General features: G+C 46.8%; 1 protein-coding gene and 1 pseudogene across 1 annotated transcript in view; both read right to left on the bottom strand.

The window, feature by feature from the left end:
• The window catches only part of TMEM132C (transmembrane protein 132C), a 368,961-nt gene that overhangs the window by 17,163 nt on the left and 336,469 nt on the right, over positions 1-15,329 (bottom strand). The window lies entirely within an intron of this gene.
• LOC114893926 lies at positions 1,071-2,022 on the bottom strand (annotated as a pseudogene).

Here is a 15,329-nt window from a genome sequence, read left to right as displayed (position 1 = left end):
GGCCTCTCACTGCTGTGGCCTCTCCCGCCGCGGAGCACAGGCTCCAGACACGCAGGCTCAGCGGCCACGGCCCAGCTGCTCCGCGGCATGTGGGATCTTCCCGGACCGGGGCACAAACCCGTGTCCCCTGCATCGGCAGGCGGACTCTCAACCACTGCGCCACCAGGGAAGCCCTATTTCTGTTTTGTATATAAGTTCCTTTGTTGTTAGTGTATAGAAAAGCAACAGATTTCTGTGCATTAATTTTGTATCCTGCAACCTCACTGAATTCATTGATGAGCTCCCGTAGTTTTCCGGTAGTGTCTTTAGAATTTTCTATGAACAGTATCATGCCATCTGCAAACAGTGACAGTTTTACTTCTTTTCCAATTCGGATTCTTTTTTTTTTTTTTTTTTTTTTTGAGGAAGAGCTATTTTAATTTTCTATTAAACATTCTTCCAAAAACATGATTTTACTCCATATCTTACCGAGTTATTAGAAATAACATTAGCATTAGAAAAATTAGGAAGGTAAAAGTAGGGAAAACACATCATATGCCAAAGTCTGATATGAAATTTACCTTAAAAAAAAAGGAATAAAAAGTAATATTCATTTAAGTTGAATTAAAGAAAAAAAACTAGGAAGGTAAATTAAATGTGGCTAGTTAAACTAAACATATGAAAAAGGAAAATTATAACAAAGGAAGGAGAGCTTTATAAATTTAATTAAATTAATATGAGATTATAATTTGAAAACTGTGCATCTCAAAGCGAACTTTGTTCAATTATTTTTAACAACAGTGTTTTATGATTCTAATACATTGATATTTTTTCAAGAAGGAAACTCACTTAAAAAATATTTTTGCTTTAAAAAATAGGCCTGTGTTCAGCTATAGATTTTTTTCTCCCAAGCCTTGATCGTATTTCTTTGATTTGGGAAGAAAATACCGTTTTGATGGCATGAAATGCAAAACTTTAGTTTTTTTTTTTAAAAAAACATCGCAGTACAGAACTTAAAAAATTATCAGTGGAAAAGAGATTAAGGTCATTAAGTGCACAACGCTAATCACTGGCCAGCTACTGGTGTCCTGTTTCTTCCCTAGTTCTCCCAAGGAAAACTTGAATCTTCAGCAGAATAATTCTCAAATATACTTTATAAGTAAAATAAGGGCTTTTGTTTACATAGTTTGGGGATTTTGCTATTCCTAATTTTATTCTAAAACTCAATTTTACCCCAAACCATAATTACCATACTGACTTCATAATGCACGGTTGTATGCAATTCAGCAAAGCAGTACTACACCATCAGGTCCTATTCACCCAGAGCTTAGGAAAAACAGGATTGGTCACACCCCTTTAAAAACAAATCTCATGCTATTCGCCAAGGTGTAGCTTCGATCAAAGTTCTGACAATGAAATATATGGATATATATCTATACATCTCATCTTGATTTTCAAAGGCAGGCAACGGGAGTTCTTCACAGCTTAGCTTCGCCTGGCTGAAGCTGACGATTTTGTAACTTCGTAGCCAGACCCGTGTTGCCAGTGATTTTCAATCTGCCTTGAAAGAAGGCCGACTGAGCATTCATTTTACTGCTCATCAAAGGCAGTAAGTCCGAGTCAGCCACTGTAATTGTGCAGTCGGCCTTCTTATCTGAGTTAGGGAGCACCGGTCCTTTGCCATTCTTCACGTCCACCGCCCAGGTGGCTTCTTTGCCTCCAGGGCCATCCTTCACCTTGAAGGCAAAAATATCACCGATTTTCTTCACAAACTGCTCTCCTTCCTCTTCAAGCTTCTTCTCAATCTCTTTGAAGACTAGATTTGCCTTAAATCCATCAACTGCAGAGCCGGTTGGAGCAGCCTCAATTTGATGAGTTCTAAAAGAACTGGCAGCTTCAGGAAAATCCATCTTGTACAGCGTGACAACTATAGCTCCCCCGATGCTTAAATTCTGCTGCAGAGCTGGATTCCTTTTATTTCTTTTTCTTCTCTGATTGCTGTGCCTAGGACTTCCAAAACTATGTTGAATAAAAGTGGCAAGAGTGGGGCTTCCCTGGTGGCGCAGTGGCTGAGAGTCTGCCTGCCGATGCCGGGGACACGGGTTCGTGCCCCGGTCCGGGAAGATCCCACATGCCGCGGAGCGGCTGGGCCCGTGAGCCATGGCCGCTGAGCCTGTGCGTCCGGAGCCTGTGCTCCGCAATGGGAGAGGCCAGGGGGGGGGGGGCCCCGTGCCCAAAAAAAAAAAAAAAAAAAAAAAGTGGCGCGAGTGGACATCCCTGTCTTGTTTCCTTTAGGTCTTTAATCTAATGATTCTCAACTGGGACCACTGCGTCCTCCAGGGGACACTGGACAATCTTCGGAGATCTTTTTGGTTGTCACAACTAGGGAAGGAGGTTGTCACAATTTGAAGATGGGCAACTGGCATCTAAGGGCAGAGGCAAAGGGTGCTTGCTCAACACCCTACACTATCCTACAGGACAGCCCCACAAATAGAGTCAGTCGACAGTGCCGCGGTCGGGAAAGGTCTGTAAATTCTCAGAGATCCTTTCTCAGACATTTTTATGTAAAATGGCAACTCTTCCAAGACACCTGACCCTCTTCTTTGCTTTATTTTTCTCTATCACTTATTGCCATCTCATACACTATACATTTTACCTATTTAGTTTCGTTTTTGTCTTCCCTCACCAGAACATAAAGTCCTAGGATGACAGGGATTTTTGTCTGTTTTGTTCACTTTTGTAACCCCTAGTGCCTGAAATGGCCCCTGGCACATAACAGGTGCTCATGAAATATATGTTGAAAAATGAATGAATGAATGAATGAATCAGAGCTTGTGGGTCACATTTGACCTGTGTGGTGTTTTTAAAATAGCAAATTAGTTACCAGCATTGGAAAACCATTGCATTCAATTTTGTTAGCAGCCTGAACCCTGAAAGCATTTGAGTTTTCTACCGTGATGTCTTTGCTGGTCTCATAGACCAGACTGGGGAGACTGTGGGGCGCTGCTGGGAGGGACAGCGGGCTGCAGCTGTCCTCAGAGGTGTTGAAAGCCAGCCTCAAAGGTGCCCATACCCCGCAGCAGGCTCCCTCCCCTTCTGTCCTGCTTTCTCCCATCTTTCCCCATCTCTCCACCCGTGATAGCTAACTGCCCAAATGTATTTACTTATTTTGCTACTATTCTCTTAATTTTAACTTTTGCAAAATGCCCCCACTGGCAGTATGCCAAGTGTGAACCCTCCGCCCACCAAGAGCCAGGCTGAGTATTCCTCGTTGGGGCAGGCTGCAGACCGTGCCCCGGGAGACTGTCTGGCAGACTATTTCTTCATGCAAACTACTGGCGAACAACAGGAGGTTCTCTTAATGGAGAATTAAATGGCCAGAAACCATTTCAGCATCCCCAGAGCAGAGTGTTGCCAAGGCAACCAGGGCATGTGCCCTTGGCGGGGAAAAGGCGCTCAGGTACCTGGCTCCCCACTTCCTCCCTCAGGGGACACTCAGGGCTGCTCCTCCCACGTTGCACCTGACACTCACCCACCCACTGCTCACAAGTGGGAACATACACGAGGAGATGGACTCTCAGTGGTGACTGCATGTTTTATAACAGCGACCAATGTTCTCTGAGGGCTTGCGGTAAAGCAGGAACCATTCTAAGAGGTAACGTGAATGGTTACCTAAGAGGTAACGTGAATCATTCACTGAATCCTCACCATGAACATATGACAGGGCTACATTTAAAACATCACATCCATATTTCAAATGAGGAAACAAAAGATAGAGAGGTGATGTAACTTGCCCGAGGTCACACAGCTGGTGCTCAGTGAGTCAGAACTTAAACACCATCGACCCCAGAGCTCTGCTCTTAACCATGGTGCCCACTGGTTCGGTGCTAATTGAGTTGTTGGCTTTGATTCTTATCACTTTTCTTCTATGGTGGGAGAATGACTCTATTTCCTATTGATGGCAAACTGGGCCACGTGACTAGCTGTGGCCAAGAGAATGCAGAGAAAGGTGACGACCAACCTCTCTCCAAGCTCAGACTCAAGAGCTGTTGTGTATTTCTGCCAGTCCTTGTGAACTTTGCCACCAGAGGAACTTAAAGTAGCTGAGACCTCTCAGCCCAGCCCTGGAATGAGGCACCCGGACAGATCATAGCCCGACCCGCAGGGACGGGCGGTCCACCCCAGCCAGGCCCACAGACCACCAGACGACCCGCAAATGCGTAAGCAAGAGGACATGATCATCGCCTTCAACAACTGAATGTTGGGGTCACTTGTTACACAGCAGAGCTGACCGAGTTATTCTGCTAAGAGCTGGGGTGAAGAGGACGCTGCCTGTACCTCTCAGGAGGTCTTATATTCCCTCTCCTGTGCTCCCCACTCCATTCCCCCTTTATCCTACTTCCTTTCTCTCCTCCTTAGGCAGTGGGGAGGACACGGCAGGGCTGGGAGGAAAGCAGGACTGGAAGAGCCCTGCTCCCAGGTTCAGGAAAGGCCCGCGGTTTCGGGAATTCTCCGAGTCGAAGCTTCTCATCCAGGAGCGGTGACTTCCGCCTGGCCCCAGCTTTGGGCTGGGAGAACGCTTTCCTTTCTCTGTGTCCTGTTCTCCCAAAGAACTTCTGGCTTATGTAGCATCTCACCCACAATTTGCACTCCCCCCTCAGCTGCCAGAGAGCAAGTTTTACGTTTGCAGGAGATCTGCTGCCATTTCACTACTAAAGTGTCTGACAGCTACTTTTCGGACATCTCTGGAAAAGGAAAAAGGTAGGGAAAGCAGGGCTAAGCAGTATTTCTGAGATGATGTCTCTGCTTTGCTCCTCCTTGCTTCCTGCCTCTCACTTACAGATGGCCAAACAGAAATCTGTTCTGTGATAAATCACACTTTATCCAGCTGACAATGCAAAACGCTGCCAGGACTTGGAGATGCCGAGTGGTTCTCAGCTCAGGGCTCTGGTCCACCCGGGAGCTGGTGACGCTCCCGGTCAGATGCGGGGGTCTGGCCCATGAGGGTCAACTGGACAGCAGGAACCTCGCCAGGGTGGTCAGGCCCAGAGGAAAGCGGATTTCCTCGCTGGAGGCTCCACATGTGTGGCCAGGCTTGCATTTGAGTCGTGGCTGACCCCTCACTATACCTCATCTAGCAAACGAGGATTCCTTCTTTCTATAAATACTTCCTGCATTGCTATTATGGACCAGGTGTTTTTCTAGGCACTGGAGATGCAGACGTGAGTGATAAGGAGACTTCGTTAAGGAAGTTCCATTTTGGGGAGTGTGGGGATAGATGCTAACAGGTCAACAATAAGGTAAATGTGGGCAATAAATGCCATGAGAAAAATAGAATAAGGGAACAAGCAGGGGAAGTGATGTCTAGACAGATCCTACTATCAGGAAGGTGGCGGCCCTGAGATATTTGGGGGGAAGAAATTTCCAGGAAGATGTTCTTATCTTCCTTATCTAGTATTTATTAAGCACCTGCTGTATACCAGACTCTGTGCTAAGAGGACATAGGTACTGACTCCTTTTGTCTTCACTAAACCATTTTACGGGGGCGGCGGGGGGGGGGGAACTGAGGCCCAGAGAGGTTGGCTAACTTGTCCAAGCTCACACAGCCAGTTGGATTGGACTTGGATCTGAAAGCAGTTCTTTAACTCCAGAAACGTCCCCTTTAAAAAAAACTTTGCCAATTTAATTGGTGGAAAGTTATTTCAGTTCTTTCATTTTGGAATTAAAAAGAAAGTTCTTGAGGTCTGTGATCAAGCCTTCCTTCTCTCTGTGACTTCTTGCAATTCCCAGATACTAATAGACAAGAATTTTATTAAACTTTCTCTCCTTCTCTTTTTAAAAGTTTGTCTCATATAATTATGCCCATTAACTTGTAGGAGATCAGGGCCTCATCCGCATCACCTCAGCACATACTGCTAAAAGGAAAATTAGACGCGACATAGTTTTTTGGAAGAAAAAAAATCTTTCTTTGATTTTTTAAAAACACCTTTACTGAGATATCTTTGACATATCAAAGTGTATCTATTAAAGATGCGCAAGCAACTTGATATTTTGATACACGTATCTACTGTGAAAAGATCACCACAATCCAGCTAAACAACGTATCCATCTCCTGACACAGTTACCATTGTCTGTGTGTAGGTATTGAGAAGATTTAAATTAGAATCTATTCCCTTCGCAAATTTCAAGCGTCCAGTACAGTAAGCCCTGATCCTTTACTGCTCTCTTATACTATGCAAAGACCCTAACGTAGGCATATTTTGACCTGCTGTAGAAGCAGAAGGAAGGTTGGCAGATACAAGGTCAGAGAAGCCGGCTGGGGTGTGTCAGGCAGGGAGCGAAAAGCACCCTAGATTTGCTCTTACAGGAGAATTACATTGGAAAACCCGCAAATACAGGAATTAGCCCAGTGCCTGGTGCACACCAGGCAGAGAGGGAATCTCTGGAGGGCTGGGCAAGTGGAACATATTAGCCCCTAGAAGTGTATAGACAAGGGGCTTTGATTTTTTTCTGTCTTGAAGAGGAGAATGGGGTAGAAGCTTCCAGAATGACAGCCTTAAACAGCTCTGCCCCTCCTGCGTGTGCACAGCTCTCTCCAGCTTGTGCCCTGGACCACCCGGCTGCACCATCAGCCTGGCTTTCTCCCTAAAGATGTCACTTGAGATCCTAACGTCCTGGGACCCAGGACACAAGGCCTGGAGCTGTCCTGCTGAGGGGACTAGGTGCCTCACAGCTTCTCTTTGAAACTCCAGCCTCGTAAGAGCTTCCCCACAAGACGGAAGCCTTATTTCAAAAGCAGCAGCCCCCACCTGAACACTGGAGTGAGGAGGAAAAAGGCTTAATTATAGAGGAAACCAGGCAGCAAGGATGGGAATGATCCAGCTACGTGGGTCAATATGGGAGTTTGGGGAGGGATGTCGCTGGAGCCCCAGGATGAGAACTGCTGGCCATGACCACACCTGTCTTCCCTCAGAGCTCAGGGGATCTGATGCAGCTGGAAGGCTAATGAGTTTGGGTTTTGGAGTAAGTCTGTTACATTGTTACATGTCAGGTATTTTCTCCTCTTCATTTTCCTTTTCTGATTTGGAATCACACACTAAGGTGTCAATTTGTCAATTTCCTTGTCAATTATCCTAGTGCTTTTTGCTGAGTAATTTGTCATTTTATTATTTTTTATTGGATTATAGTTGCTTTACAGTGTGGTGTTAGTTTCCACGCAGTGAAGTGACTCAGCCACACGCATACACACATCCCCTCCCTCTTGGACCGCCCTTGGCCGATCACAGGACCCCTCTCCTCCAGGGGGAGCTCAGGGCAGAGTCTTGCTGGGAGATCTCAGGCTCTTCCACTTCTTCTCATCCTTTGCCTCCATCAGAGTAAGTCACTGCTTTGGCAGTGTCACCAAGGGAAACCTGCTCCTGGCTGGGGCAGGAGTAGGGCTCTTCTCTAACCTGGGCCAAGTTAAGAAATGGAAGAAAGGCCCGGGGACAGGGGGACAGGGGGACAGGGACAGGGTGGGTAGTAAAGAGCAAGGCCCTGGGGTGGGAAGGGAGAAGCCTCCACTCCAGGCACCCAGTCCTTTTCCCTGTGGCCCCAGCCCTAGTTGCATTTGGGGATCCTCTCCTCCCTCACATTAGTCCAGAGTTTTGGATGAATCTCGGCCTCCAGTCTCCAAAGCAGGGTCATGTGATGACGATCTAAGCCCATCAGAGCTTCACATTTCTCCGGTCACAGTGGTTGGCTCAGGGATGAGCACGTGACTTAAGCTGGTACAACTGGAGGGAATCTCAGGAATTTTTCAGGTGAGACTAGACAAAAGGTACTTGCTCTTTTCTGCTGGAATGCTCCATGTAAAGAGATGGTTTTGTAGCCGCCTGTAGCCACCTTGGGACAGTACGACTCGTCTGAGATGTCAGTGAGCACAGAGGATACTGAACCAAGAGAAAGGGAGCCAGAAATAAAATACTGATTGATAACTCCATGTGAGCTCCTGGATGCAGCCATTCCTGAAGCCAGAAATTGCTTACTGTACAGAAACAGAAGCCAAAAACAACCCTCCCTTTTTTGCTTAATTCAGTTTGAGGCACGTTGTCTGTTAACCAAAATCATGCTCTCAGATAGAAGAGGCAAGAGCTCTGCTGCACCAGCCCAGACCCACCTGTATGCATCCTCCCCATCAGTGTCTCAGCAAGGAGGACGAGCGGAGACAGGTAAGAAGGCACAGCTGTCACTAGGCTGACACTGCATGGTGACTTTTAATCCTCTGAGAGCTCGTGGAAAGGAGAGAGAGAGTGAACGGGGAATAACGCAACTGAATTCCAGCTCAGATACAGTGGAGAGTTGTTATTTTTGCTCCCCAACACCCACTCATCTTATCTCCGGTTACAGTGTTTAGGTGTTTTGAGGGGAATCTCCCTAAATGCTCATGCTCAGTCCCTGTGCTTCAGTGGTCTTGACTTCAGCTACACAGTGGGGTGCACTCATAACATCACACTGCCCCTGGCCACGGGGATTGGTCCGGGAACGGTTACATGACACTGTCTAGCCCAGTAACAGGAAGTCCAAGGATTTCTGATGGAGTGAAAGTACCATCTCATGGCTGGGAAGCTGTGGACGTAAGGCCTCTGGGGACCACATATAAAGAGTCAAAGGCAGAGCTTAGAGGGGCAGAGAAATTGATTTCTGAATCCACCTGTGCCCTAGACATTTAAATAATAAGACAGTTTCTCCCCTTACTTATTAAGCCAATTTGACAGTCTTAATCATTCAACAACCACATCATCCTTGATAAAGATATGATGAACCATCGGGAGGTTGGCATATGATATCGCCTGAGACCAAATCCTTGTTCTCAGATGGATTTCAGGTGAGAGGTCACAGCAGGGCAGAAATGTTAATATCTGGCAGGAGAAAAAGCTAGCACAGGAGGAGAACTGTTTTCCAGATCGAAATCTGTCCCAAGGCCAACCAGATACGCGATTCCAGGCTGGACTTCTCTACCCTGTGCTACATGGAGCTGGCCAGAAACTTTTCTTCAATGCAAGAGCCATCCACGCCCAGCTGCAGGATCCCCGGGGCTTCAAAACCTCTGTTCTCAGTTAAACAAATCCAGATGGACTTCCCTTGGCTCAAGTAAAGTCTGACTCGTAAGTAAACGGTCTTATCTTTTGCAAAAGTCTTTTATTAGAGCACAGTATTCTTGGGAGCTTAAGACAGAGGGTCAGAACAACCTGCTCTTTCTTGACCAGTCCCAAGCATTAATGCGTGGCTTAGTTCCTACCAGTTGCAGGCTCTGGGTCTTTGCTTCCCAAAGAACGTCTGTGATGATGGAAATGTCCTACACCTGTGCATCCAATGCCCTACCTGTGCGCTGTCCAACATGGTAGCCATGAGCCACCTGTGTGGCCAGTCTCACCCTCTCTCTGAGGGTGACAACCACAGGTGTCTCCAAACATTGCCAAATGTCCCCTGGCAGACATACGATCACCCCAGGGAGAGAACACTGGCTCTAGGTCTACCTGGATAGTAAGAAGAGCTAACCAAATGCATCGACCTACATGCTTTACTTTTATAACTATGTTAAAACTCGCAACAATCTTACGAGGTTGGTATGAGTATTACCCGTTTTTCAGATGAATAAACTGAGGCTTGAAGAACTTGTCTGTGGCAGAGTGCAAGCTCTTAGACACGCTATTTCAACTGCTGGTGCTACAAGGAACTTTCATGGAAGGAACTTCCTTGCTTTACACTGGAGACCCCCAGCCCAGAACTGGGGCACAACTGGGCAGTGTCACTCAGCCTAGCCTGATGCCCGGGACTCCTTTGCTGTCCTTGACTTTCTTTCATTCTTGGAACCAAATGGCTCTTGAGGATAAAGACCTTTTGGCTTTTCTTCCAGAGCCTGTCTGATATGAGAAGCAAAAATGAGCAGCTCTCTTCCCTCCTTGGGAAAGAATTTGCCCATTTTCCTACTGGGCGAGGGAGTGCTACTTACAGCGGGAATCAATCTCAGGGACTCTTTAAAAACTTCAGGCTCTTATGAAAGAACCTGGCTCTCTCAAGGACTCAGAGCTGTGGAATCAACAGTAAATTCAGTAGGGAGGAAGCTTTGTGCTGAGGGGAGCCATTGCACAGGGAAGAATGTCTGTTGCTTACGTGAGGTTGCTTTCCACGTACCAGAACTCCTTTGGTCAGCAGGGGAAGCAGGGCCCCGTGGTTGCCCATATACATTATTTTTAGCTCTGCACCGGAATCCATTAGCTGGAACTGTGCCCTGGAGGTCAGACAGGCTGCACTGGAAATTCAATAAACGAGCTTTCTTTAATGGTATTTTAAATCTCAGCATTCCCACCCTGTCAGGGGGAGTGCCTAGCCTCTGTGGCCTCAGAAGCTTTGGGGAAAGCACAGGCAGGGCTGCAGGCCAGGGTAGGAGCCACCCAGGAAGTACAGGGTGGGGTACCCTAGTGTCAACCTGGTTAGGATGGGGGGCTGGAGAGAGCACTGGGAAAATCAGGGATACACAGTCATAGCAGGCATCGATAGTCGTTATTTTCCCTGCCACCAACTGGCCCAAACGCCTCCTCCTTGGAGACCTATCCAGAGTCACCCTTTACGCCCAGGCCACGCCCTAGCACAGCACCTGTCGCATTTCCTTTGCGGTCCTTGTCACCACCTGTAATACGCTTATCTGTTATTGTCTGTTCCCTCCACGCCAGGCTCCATGAGGGCAGGGGACATGTCCTATTTGTTGCCACGTCCCCAGTACTGGCATGGTACCTAGAGAAAGGCCAATACGTCTCTGTTGAATGAATCATTAGGTGGTTATGGAACACAGTGTACGTTGTCGAATCTAAGACACCATCACTTCGTGGACCACAAGTGAGAGGACCTCTGCCAACGAATCTGTGCTGTGCCGTCGGCCGCATGGCTCAGCTATGTTTCAAGCATGTCCAAGTGTGGATGAATGTGTAGAGTAAGGACTCTGTGATGGTGGTTACTTGGATGTTGCAAGCGCTTTTGTCCCTGTTATGTGTCTTCCCTCCTCGTACTATTCCTGGGCTTCCGTTGGGCACATCACCGCCCTTCTCTGGGCCGTTGCTTTTTCATTCCTTGAACGTCAATCAACGCAGACGCCGATGTTCGCAGGTCTCTCCACTCACACGTCATTACTCCTATTGACCTAAACACCCAACACGCTGCAAACCACACCCCTCTTCACTTGCGGTTCCTTCACGCCCCACACTGACGGAGCCTCATTTCCCAAATGCCCACCAGTCGGGGATATTCATGAAGCATCGCAAGGGGAGAGGAGAGAAAAGGCAGAAATGTGTACCTCGTCTCTGCAAAACAAACCAGGACAGAAAAGCCCTCTGTGTGTGTGTTTATACATAAACAGACACACACACGTCTTGATGTGCCTGTGTTCATGATCACATGAGCACGGAGAAAGGCACAGAAGGAGATCAGGTAGGTAATTAACACTGATTACCTGAGGGCTGGAAAGGTGTGCTGTAGTGTGTGTGTGTGTGTGTGTGTGTGTGTGTGTGTGTGTATGTATCTATAGATCTGCCAATTTAATTAAAAAATTTTTCCCTTTATTTTTAATTGAAGTATAGTTGATTTACAATGTTGTGTTAGTTTCAGGTGTACAGCAAAGTGATTCAATTATACATGTATATACAAATCTCTTCTTTTTCAGATTAATTTCCATTATAGGTTACTACACGATATTGAATATAGTTCCCTGTGCTATACAATAGGTACTTGTTTATCTATTTTATATATAGTAGTGAGTATCTGTTAATCCCAAACTCCTAATTTATCCCTCCCCCCCTTCCCCTTTGGTAACTGTAAGTCTGTCTTCTATGTCTGTGAGTCTGTTTCTGTTCTGTTTCACGAGTTCATTTGATCTGCCAATTTTAAAAGTCCATGATTAAAAAAAAAAAGTTTGTATGATATGATCCCATTCTCATAAAATTACATCTCTCTACATGGTTATCCATAAAGTGTCAAAAGAGATTATGTACAAAATGATCGCCAAACTTCTTTAGTAAGAGACCACGTACTGTATGATTCCATTTATATGAAATGCCCCCAAAAAGGCAAACCCATAAAGACAGAAAGTAGATTCGTGTTTACCCAGGGCTAGGGGTGGGAATGGAGATGAACAGTAAACGGGGTGACAAAAGTATTCCAAAACTGGGTCATGGTGATGGTTATACCCAGCTCAGTAAATTTCCTAAAATGTCACTGAATCATACACTGGAAGTAAGCTGCATCCAGTTCTAATTTTTAAATAACACTGTGCTTACCACACAAAACACACCTGTAGACGGCCAGTCTGTAACCCCCGGCTTACCTAATAGGGTCATCAAGGGGATTGCCTGACTCAGAGTTAAGTCCATTCCACGTGTTGGCTTCTAGGTTAAGTCCTTTACTTGATAAATGAGGCTCATGAATCCTCACCATGACCTTTTGGATTAGGTACGTGATTGTCCCCACGTTACTCAGGACTAGAGGGAATATATGAATCGCCCAAGACGGCATAGCTTGGAAATGGCAAAGCCGAGAAGAACTTGCTGAAAGAAACTGCCCATATGATCCTCTTGTGTTTCTCGACATCTTACAAACAGAGACTCGACTGTCTTTGTCTGAATGGTCTTTTCAAGGATGTTTATATGGTGAGAAGCCTCAGGAGAGAGAGACAGAGTCCCCTTCTGGAGCAAAAGGCAGGCAGGCTTATGGCTCAATAGAGCAGAGATACCGTCTCTGTCCAGAAGGCGAGGCAGGCTTTCTGCCTATCTTAGCTCAGGCTGCAACAGCAAAATACCCCAGGCTGGGGGCCTAAACAGCAGACATTTATTTCTCATAGTTCTGGAGGTGGGGAAGTCCAGGATCAACGTGCAGCACGGTCGAGTCTTGCTAAAAGCCCTCTTCCTGGCTTTCAGACAGCCGCCTTCTTGCGGTGTCCTTACACGGCGGAGACAGGGCAGGCTCTAGTCTCCTCCTCTTTTGAGAGCACTAATCCCATCGTCCTCAGGACCTCATCTAAACCTAATCACCTCCCAAAGCCCTGTCCCTAGTGCCATCACATGGGGGATTGAAGCTTCAACACGTGAACTGTGGGAACACACAAACGTTCAGTCCCTAACACTGCCCGTTAAAAGAGACTCGGGTTCCTGAAGCCCAGGGTTCCTCTTCTGGAACAGAGACCACAGCACATGCGGTGTGGCGAAACCCTGGGGGGACTGGAGCTTAGATACAGGAAGATGCACTGGCTGCCCTTTAGCCCTCTGACTCTGATCCAGGAGTCTCGTGTCTTCTGCCAGCAAACTGTGACAGGTTGATTTGTCAACCTGCATGTAGGGTGGAATCTCAGCGCCTTCAGAGGACTTTCCAGAGCTCAGGCCTGTCTAAATCCCAAACCTTATGAGCCTGTTGGAGGGTAGGCACGTATTAGGGGCCAATTCCCTCCTCCTTTCTTCTCACCATGGGACCCTAAGCTGTACCAAACTAGCTCTTCATGTATCATTCACCTTGTCAGACCGCAAACCACAGGCTGTGTCTGGGTCCTGGGAAATGGGGTTCCCGTGTGCCTGCTCAGACATCCTTCCTTGGCTTCTGCTGACCTGAGACTTCCCATTGCTTTGCCAACAGCCAGGGGTATCGACTCAGAATTCATTTCAGGGGGCGGTTTTTAGCTTGAATACATTCATTTCCCTAAAGATACTAATTACATTCCTGGAAATACTAGTAATGGGCTCCATGTCAAACCTATTTAAGAGCATCTCAGGGCAGTTATGTGTACAACTGCAGTGAAATTTGGTTTTGGGTTTTTGTAGGCTGAAAGATGGACCTCTAGAAAAGTCATCAGCCCCGGAGGCGTCCTTTCAAAGGGTCACACTTATCAAGGGTCCTGGCCCTTCGGGGCACTGCAAATCAGTAATAAATGCAAATGATCAGCAAGGACCCGGTATGTGACCACGGCTGGTCCAAACCAAGTGCCTCTTCCCCTTCCCCTCCTACCAAAGTTACTTCTCAGCCACAGGAGAGAGAGCCCAGCCAGAAGCAGAGCAGAGATCCCTCAGAGCAGTGCTTTTCAATGGGGGTGATGTTGTCTACCAGGGGACACTTAGTACTGTCTGGAGACATGTTTGTTTGTCACAACTTGGAGTGCTATGGGCATCTATTGGGAAGAGCCCAAAGATGCTTCTAAGCATCCTACAATGTGTGGGACAGTCCCCATAACAAGGAATTAGCTGGCGCAAAATATTAAGCGTGGTAAGGTTGCAAAATCCTGCCTCCGAGCTTAGAACTTTGTTGTCCAATGCAGCACCCACGAGCCACACGTGGCTCTGGACCACTTGGAATGGGGCTGTGATGGAGGTGTGTTCTAACACACACTGATTGGAAAGACTTAGCGCCAAAAAATATGAAATGTCCTATTAATCATTTTTACATTGACTACATGTTGAAATAAGCTTTTAAATATAATGGGTTAAACATACGCTGTTAAAAAATCAGATTCACCCGTTTTGTTTTGTTTTTCTCTTTTTCTGAATGTGACTCGAGAGGATTTAAGTTCCCTGCGCGGCTCACGTTGTACTTCTATTGGACAGTGTTGTTTAGAACTTCTTCCACCCGCTCCCCTCCTCCCACAGGCTTTCTGGGTCTTCTGTGAAGCACTCTGGGCTCAGGGCTACCATCTGCCCATAAATCACTTTTGGTTTAGTTACAAAAAATAGTCCCTTCTTTGAGACGACACTCCCAGCGGCCAAAAGATGACGGTCACAGGGTATTGTTGGGACGCTTTACTGCGACCTACTGGAAGGTCGGTGTAACAATTTAGACCGCGTGAACATGGCACCCAGTGCAGTGGACAATCTTGGCGGTGCTGGTTGCCATGTGTCCATGCCGGGGGTGGAGTCTGCAGAGAAGGATTTATTCCACCCCAATCCTCCCCTTCAATGGTCTGTAAGGTTCTCTTCCACGCACACGTGTTGTTTTTAACCCCAGAGAGAAGACTCTGATTGTTATCTGTCACACTTGATTTGGGGGGCGGGGATGGAGACCAAACGGTTAATTTCTGGCTTGGAAAAACCCTCACTGTCTTATTCTCTGAGCAAGTATTGTGGGTACACGATCATGGTACATGTTGGTGGGAAAGACCAAAAAGTAGGGTCCTTCCCTCAAGACACTTAGTCTCCAGAGCAGGGATTTCTCTAGGCCAGCTTTTTCTTGGAAGGGCAAAATGGTAACTATTTCAGACTTGCAGGCCATATGGTCTCTGTGGAAACTACTCAAAAGCAGCCACAGACAATATGGAAATAAATTTGAAAGAACGAAGTTTT

Source organism: Monodon monoceros, unplaced genomic scaffold, assembly GCF_005190385.1.
Source record: "Monodon monoceros isolate NGI ecotype Baffin Bay Population unplaced genomic scaffold, NGI_Narwhal_1 Super_Scaffold_1, whole genome shotgun sequence".
NCBI lineage: Eukaryota > Metazoa > Chordata > Mammalia > Artiodactyla > Monodontidae > Monodon > Monodon monoceros.
Note: the sequence above shows the minus strand (reverse complement) of the source record. Positions and strands in the feature narration are given on the sequence as shown.